This window comes from Poecilia reticulata, linkage group LG20 (genome assembly GCF_000633615.1).
Source record: "Poecilia reticulata strain Guanapo linkage group LG20, Guppy_female_1.0+MT, whole genome shotgun sequence".
Lineage (NCBI taxonomy): Eukaryota > Metazoa > Chordata > Actinopteri > Cyprinodontiformes > Poeciliidae > Poecilia > Poecilia reticulata.
The window spans coordinates 16,544,582-16,552,214 of NC_024350.1; positions in this window are offsets into that span (position 1 = coordinate 16,544,582).

Genomic DNA, 7,633 nt, shown 5'->3' on the forward strand with positions numbered 1-7,633 from the left:
AGAACAAATAAGTTTCCATTAAAATGAACCACAAGTTATTCAGAACAATGTTCTCTGTAATGTTGTAAAACACCAATTCTGGCAAAAGCAAAAAAAACGAAAAAGCAAATTACAGCTCTGGAAAAAATTAAAGAGACCAATTAAAACGACCAGTTTCTCTGATTTTACTCTTTACAGGTAAATGTTTGGGGCTGCACAGTGGTGCAGTTGGTAGAGCTGTTGCCTTGCAGCAAGAAGGTTCTGGGTTCGATTCCCGGCCCCGGTCTTTCTGCATGGAGTTTGCATGTTCTCCCTGTGCATGGTGGGTTTTCTCCAGGTACTTCGGTTTCCTCCCACAGTCCAAAAACATGACTGTCAGGTTAATTGGTCTGTCTAAATTGTCCCTAGGTGTGAGAGTGTGTGTGCATGGTTGTGTGTCCTGTGTGTCTCTGTGTTGCCCTGGGACAGACTGGCGACCTGTCCAGGGTGACCCCGCCCAGAACGTTAGCTGGAGATGGGCACCATAACCCTCCCGACCCCACTGAGGGACAAGGGTGTATAGAAAATGGATGAAGGTAAATGTTTGAGTAAAATTAACTTTATTTTATTCTAAGAATTTCTGACAACATATCTCCAAAAATTCCCAGCAAAACTTTAGTATTTATTTGCAGATAATGAGAAACGGTCAAAAGAACAAAAAAAGACGCAGCACTTTCAATTAGAAACAAATTCATATTAATTTAGAAACAACAAAACTAATGTTTTAACTCAAGAAGAGCTCAGGAATCAACATTTGGTGGAAAAACCATCAGGTTTTCAAAGGGGCTCATTTTTTACAGAGCTGTAAATATAATACTCTTTTGTAAATGAAACCATGTAGAGGAAAATATGGAGTCGTCGGCCAGATGACTGAAGTTCGACCCAAACTGGACGGCCAACGGGACAAACGCCCTAAATAAAGCAGTAAATCTATAAATGATGGCTACAAGTGGGGAAAATAAGTGTTTTAATGATCCAGATCAGAGCTCGGTCCGATTGAAATGCTGCGGTGGGACCTAAGAAAGCAAACACCAACAAACCTCAATGAACTGGAACAACGCGGCCAAGGAAAGTCTGCAAAAATTCTTCCGTGATGATGTGAAAACCGATGACGCCTTGCACAAAAGAACTACTTCAAACTGAAGGTTCCTCTACAAGCTACTGAGTCATGGTGTCCGTTTAGCTTTTCCCATGACTGCAGGGCTTCTCATGGAAACATTTTTCCTCCCATGGCTGAACTGCAGGCAGACAGAACAGGACTGATGTCCGTTTTCGTGGCTTCACAGCAGCTAGTTTGGATGTGAACAACCACCGATTCCCCTAATCACTACAACAACCTGCAATCAACAAAACTTCTCAAACAGCCGCATATTGAGAGCAAAGTAGACCAACATCTTAAAAATTGCTTATAGTTTTAAATGGGAGACTTTCAATTTGATAAAATGAGGTTTTGGTGCCAAATGGGATCTGCCTGGAAATGTAGGAACAACCTCAGCAGCAGGCAGAGTGGAGGGCAGATAAGGATGTGTTGGAACCTCGACTCTGACAGCTCAGACGGATAAGAGCCATCACGCTTCATGAGCGACGCCGTTCATCCGTCTTCCTGACATCCTGACCACTGCTGCTGCTGCTATCTACTGACATCCCAGTGACTGCTGGCACCTCACTGACAAATGGCTCTCTGAGGGCAAAGCTGAATGGGAAATGAAGCTTATAGCGTCTGCAGTTCTCAGCTTCATTCTGGAAGCTTTTGGTGTCACACAGTGGTTAGAATCAGTTTGGTGTTGTGCAAATTCTGCATGTTCTTTGCAAAAAGGTAGTTGAGGTTTGAGCAGGTTGGTCGATTTTAAATAAAGCAGAATTTGGGTCTGTGTCTGGCTTTAGGTATGTTAGGTCATAAATGTAGATATAAAAAGTAAATAAAAAAGGAAAAAATTTCGGCAAAAAATAAAAAATAAAAATTTTTTTGAGATTAATCTCAAAAAAATTTCCAGAAAGAAAACCGTTGACATTTCTGAGTTTGTAAAGTTGTAAATTTAGGAAAAAAAATGAAAGATAAAGATTAATCTCAGAAATTTTCTAGAAAAAACTTTTACATTTCTGACTCTCTAAAATCGTTAATTTGCTAGAAAAATATTTTTTTGGAATTAATCTCAGAAGTTTTCTAGAAACCCCCCCAGAAATGTCTGAGTTTCTAATTATTAGTTTGCTACTAAAAAACCTGAAATTCTGGGATTAATCTCAAATTTTCTAAAAAACAAAAAAACAAAAAACATAAAAACAAAAGGACATTTCAGAAGTTGAAGCTTTTCAACTTTTGAAACCCAGAAAATATTTTTCTGTTTGCGCTGATCACCAAATCAATCAATAAACTGTTTTCCTGGAACAGTAAGCTGCTTATCCTCCAGTAGCGCATACCTGAGCCTCATTGACAGCTCCAAGACTCTCCTCTCGGCTCTGATTGGTTGTTTTTGACCGGGAGCTGTGCATTCCTTCAGACGTCAATAATAGCAGCTTGAGGAGGGAGAGCAGATTGATCTTTTTACATGTTATGTGTCTCATTTCATTTTATATAAAAGTTACATACTGTACCTTGGATGGAACCAAGAATTGTAAAATCTCTACTTTTAAGAATTAAAACAGGGGAAAATAGTCTTTGTGGTGAGAACAAGACACAAGAAAGGCAGGTTGGAGCTTCTTTGCAAAGAAAACGCCAATGCAAACGAGAACGTGGAAAGGATTTGAGCCTGTGGGTGGCAACAGATTAAAAGGGGTCCCGTCTCAGGGCTCGGCAGTGTGAGTCACAGATACCAGATCGTCGCTGCTTTTCAGCTGACGGCTGTGAGAAAGCAGACCGAGTCGACCCGGCTGACATCAAAACTCAGGAACAAAAGCAAAAACATCTGCTGGCGGTGCAGGAATTCAAGCTGAAGCAAAGGCACTTTTAAGGTGGTGATTATCGCAACACAGCAGCGTTTTCAAAGAACTTCTTGGTGTTTTTCTACATCACTTTTCACGTCAAGCAATTTCAATCAAAGTCAGACGAGTTGTTTAGTCGTCTGGACTCGTTTTACTGGCTTCCTTCACTGTAAAAACCCCTTCTTTGGTTTGATTTGAGCTTCTTTTGCGACCCATTTGTTTCGCCCTTCTGGATCCGTTTGAAGAGTTGATTGTTGCATTTTCAAGCTGCTCAAAGCTCGCCACCATTTTTATCTTAGCTCTGTCATTCATTAGGTCTATCTTATTGAAATCACATGAATTTCCTCCATAAAATCTGTGCTAAAACCAGGATGAGTTATGCTTCAGCAAATTAAGCAGCTTTACTCAAACAGCTTAACCATTCTAAAACTTAATTTTGGAAACCTCCACCGTTGAATAAAAACACAAGTTTCCCCCCCAAACTGTCTGATATGAAATCTGGTTTAGTGAGAATAACCACATTTATTTGTATTTCTAAATTAGAGGATTATTTCCAAATCATTTTTAATAAAAAATTTTAATCCATATGTGCAGAGATTACAGTTCAGAAGAGCCGGTTCAGTATGATGACATCATGGTTTTCAGGGTTCAGGGGTCACACGTTGTCTGAGGGGTCAGGATAATGGCAGAACATCAAAGTGTGTCTTAAGAGAAACAAACAAACAAACAAGTCGTCTAAACCAAAATTTAAAATGTGGAACAAAGAGAAGGTTTATCTTTTCAGTGAATGCAAAGCAATAACATTATATTAAGACCAAATATAATGTTAATTTCTTTCAATAAAAAGCTTTTTTTTCTTTTCAGAATGGGATACATGAAACTAAATTGTCTTGAATAATTAAAAACGCTGTTGGTACCAATTTGCCATAAATGTCCTGACAGTCGAGCTAAGAGATAAACATGGCCGCTTCTGTTCCTGGCAGCCTGACTGCAAACTGTTTGTCACCCAACGCTTCCTGACAGCGCCATGTCTCCACGGGACTGAGCTGGATGGAATAATATGGAGTCTGAAAGTGTTAAGATTTTCCCAAGAACGGCAGAGTGAATGAGGGCATGCAGGCCGTAATGGAGCAGTCAGTCTGCAGCAGCCAGGTATTGTTCATTCATCCAGCGCAACGCAGCAGCTGCAGAGGAAAGTCAGTCGGTCCAAAACACGACGGCCCATTTAATACGTATTCATCACTTCACCAGTATACACCCAGTTACTTCTCCTTACTTCTCTCAAATGTATTTATTTTCATTAACTTTGCGCAAATTTCACTGAGCTTAACGTAACTTAATAAATCTGAATGTTCCTGACTTCTGCTTTTTATTTGCTTCTCTTTTCAAACAGAATCTATAGAAAGCAGCGACATTTTGCCCACTTTTTTCACTGAAATGATCACAATCATACGCAGGGCTTCACTGTAAAGCAGAGCTCATTAGACTGCGAGGAGTTTGAATGTTTGAATCTCCACTGAAATTCTGGCCATTTGAAAAAGTACGGACTACACCTTAAGTTTGAAAGCTCACAAATCAGCAGCACTACACATTTTTCCACCAACAAAAAGGGAAAAATACATTACGAGTATGTTTGGACACCAGAGTGTGTACTGGGCACAGGTGTCGACCTCCTCCTGCCTGCTGCTCATTCACAAAATAAAATCAGAGCTTCAGTCATAAACATCTGATGTGAGTCTGTGTGCCAATGACTCCATGAAGCAGAGAGAGTTTGGATGTTTTTATAAATAAATCATCTCCTTCGCAGGTTTAAATCTCTGCATGTTCCGCTTTATTTTAGCACCTGCTAACTTCCTCTGTCAGTGTTGACCAGCACATGTAAACAGGCTGATCAGCAGGGCAGGGCTCCTGCTAATAACGAATCCTGATCTCACACATCCAATATAATCTACACATAAAGACCTGGGAGTGAAACAACAGTTGCATTTGACGGCTCAAACATCCTGAATCCATCATTTGCCACGAGCCGCAGAAAAAGAAACGTGAATCATAAAGCGGTTCTCTGTCTAGGTGAGGAAATGCCATCAGGGAACTTCTATTTCACGAGAGTGGGAGTTCTGGTATCAGTTCTGTTCAACCGTCTGGTATTAACATCTGACTCTGGACAATTGTTTCCTGCCCTGACAAAACCCACTGGATCGTAAAAACTCAACTTCCATCACTCGCTCCAGCTCTTCCAGTCGGACCGCCGGCAGCCGACGCCGTGGCTGGTGGTGAATCCGATTCTTCGGACTCAGCCGAAAAGCTTTTCCAGATGGACCACGTCGCAACGTTAAGGTTTTCACTCAGTTTTTCATGCCCTGTTAGTTCAGAGCATGAAGCTTCGATTTGTGTGGACCAGATTCAAATCTCAACTCTAACAACATAATAATGTTTTTGTTTTTTTACCATGGTGGGAGTGGCGGTGACTAAAAAAAATTCATGGGTTCAACTTTATGGTAAACTGTTGGATTAGATTTTCATCTTAACTGCATAATATAACATCCATCAGATTTTTTAAAGACGTTAATGTCCAACTGAAGATTACAGAGAGAAATATGACATCAATATTGTAGAAAACAAAGGTGTCAAAAGGAAAGTTAGAGATTTTATTCCTTTACAGAAACTGAATTCTCAGATGTCAGCAACAAAGCAAGTAATCCACACCCACAAAGATATCAAAGCTGGTTACACAGCAGATTAAATTATGGGTAAAAAAAAAAAAGAGGGCATTGATTAAGTTAAGGAAATGATGTGCAGGAAGCCAAGAAACAATCCCGGAAGCAGATTTAAAGACAAACAAAACAATCATTTTTACGATCAGTTAAAACTTTCTCAAGATAACCCGATTCACTTCTGTGACGATACAAAACTCAGCAACGTAATCTAACGTCATGAAGACCACAGAGGCGCAATTAAATGCAGGATAAACCTAAATGATTCACCAGGGACCAAGATGCAGCCAAAAGCACAACTAGCATCAGATGCAAATAACCACAGAGAGATGTACAAATTACGTCGGACAACCAAGAAGAGGTGTATCCTGACTTAAAAATGAGAAAAATGAGGACGCCAACCAAAGATTGGCTCTTTAAATGACCACAAGGATGTAATCAGTGCAAAATTACACTAAGTGACCATAAAGTGAGTGAAATGATGCAAAACATCTGCAACATCCGCTGCTCTGCTCGACACACAGCCGCTGTGTAACTGTGGCTGGTCTGAGTCTGCTCAAGACTTTTGTTTCCCAGTCCGACGATTAGTTAATTGAGAACGCGCATAACTTAAAAAATCTCCAGTGAAGGAGATTTTGTAAGATTAATGTTTGCTTCACGTCTTTCCAGACAGGCAGGCAATCTTAAGCTAACATGAGCATCTTTTATTTCAAACCCACACAGAGGAAGAGGAAGGGAAAGAATAAGGATCTGCAGACGATGATTACTTCACGTCTTGGTGGGCGTTAGCCGAGTCCTGCACCAACCAACACCCTTTACCTCACTGTGATCACATTCAGGCCGGATCCAGATCAATCTAACCGCTTTATTTATCCTGAAAGGAAATTACGTACTGTTGTAACATGACATGCCAACAGCTAAATATCCAGGCAGAAGAGATGATTTTTCACAGCAACGTGTCCTAAATAACACCATCAGTTGTTGGCAAGCCTGGCTAATCCTCCTCATTTGCTTTTGACACTCAAACTTTCTCCCTCACACACGTACAGATGTGGAAAAACTGAAGTGAATCCCACTGAAAACCTCCACCAAATACCCATTTCTGAACTCTTCCTGAGTTAAAACATTAACATTGTTGTTTCTAAATGAATATTAACTTGTTTTTGTTGCATTGTTTGGGGTTTAAAAGCTCTGCGTCTTTTTGTTATTTTCTGCAAATAAATATTACATGTGTTTGGAATTTCAGAACGATGTTCATTTTATTCAAGCATAAAACTGTAAAGAGTAAAATCAGAGAAACTGGTAACTTTGCAGAGTCTCTTTAATGTTTTTCCAAAGCTGTGCATTCTTAGCCTTCTGGTATAATTTATATATATTAACATTATTTTTAAAACAAGAAAAAAAGATATACATACAGACATTTCTCAGAGAATTTGAGATTCTTTGGCAATTACCATTTTGCTAATTGTTATTACATTATAACAATTTATAACATCTAAAATATTTAGAATTAGACCTAACTGTGGGTCAATTGGTCAGTTACTGGTTTTGTTTGACTGGCTTGACCTTCAAAAACAGATTTTTGTCAAATAAACCTAATCATAAATGAGGAAGAATTACAGATTTTAAACAAAAATTGGTCAAAAAGTCAAAGAAATGTGGTAAATAAAGTGGATTATAATCAAGAATCCAATTTGAGATTATGCAAGCAGCTGTCTCAAGATCTGCTTTTCAGCTGGGATGGTGTTTACTTTCCAAGTTTACAGGAAACCAGCAGCCTGACCACATGCTATGCTAACTAAGGCTGGACGTCTTCGTGGCATCATTCTTTAAATTATTACCAGCCTCTGACAAAACAGGGATTTCGCTTTTGAGGAAGGACATTATAAACTTTTAATGGGTGTGCAATTAGAAAGCATCTGCACTTTCAAATATGACTAAGACACTAAATCGTGCATTGCAAATTAGCCAGGGCCGTAAAT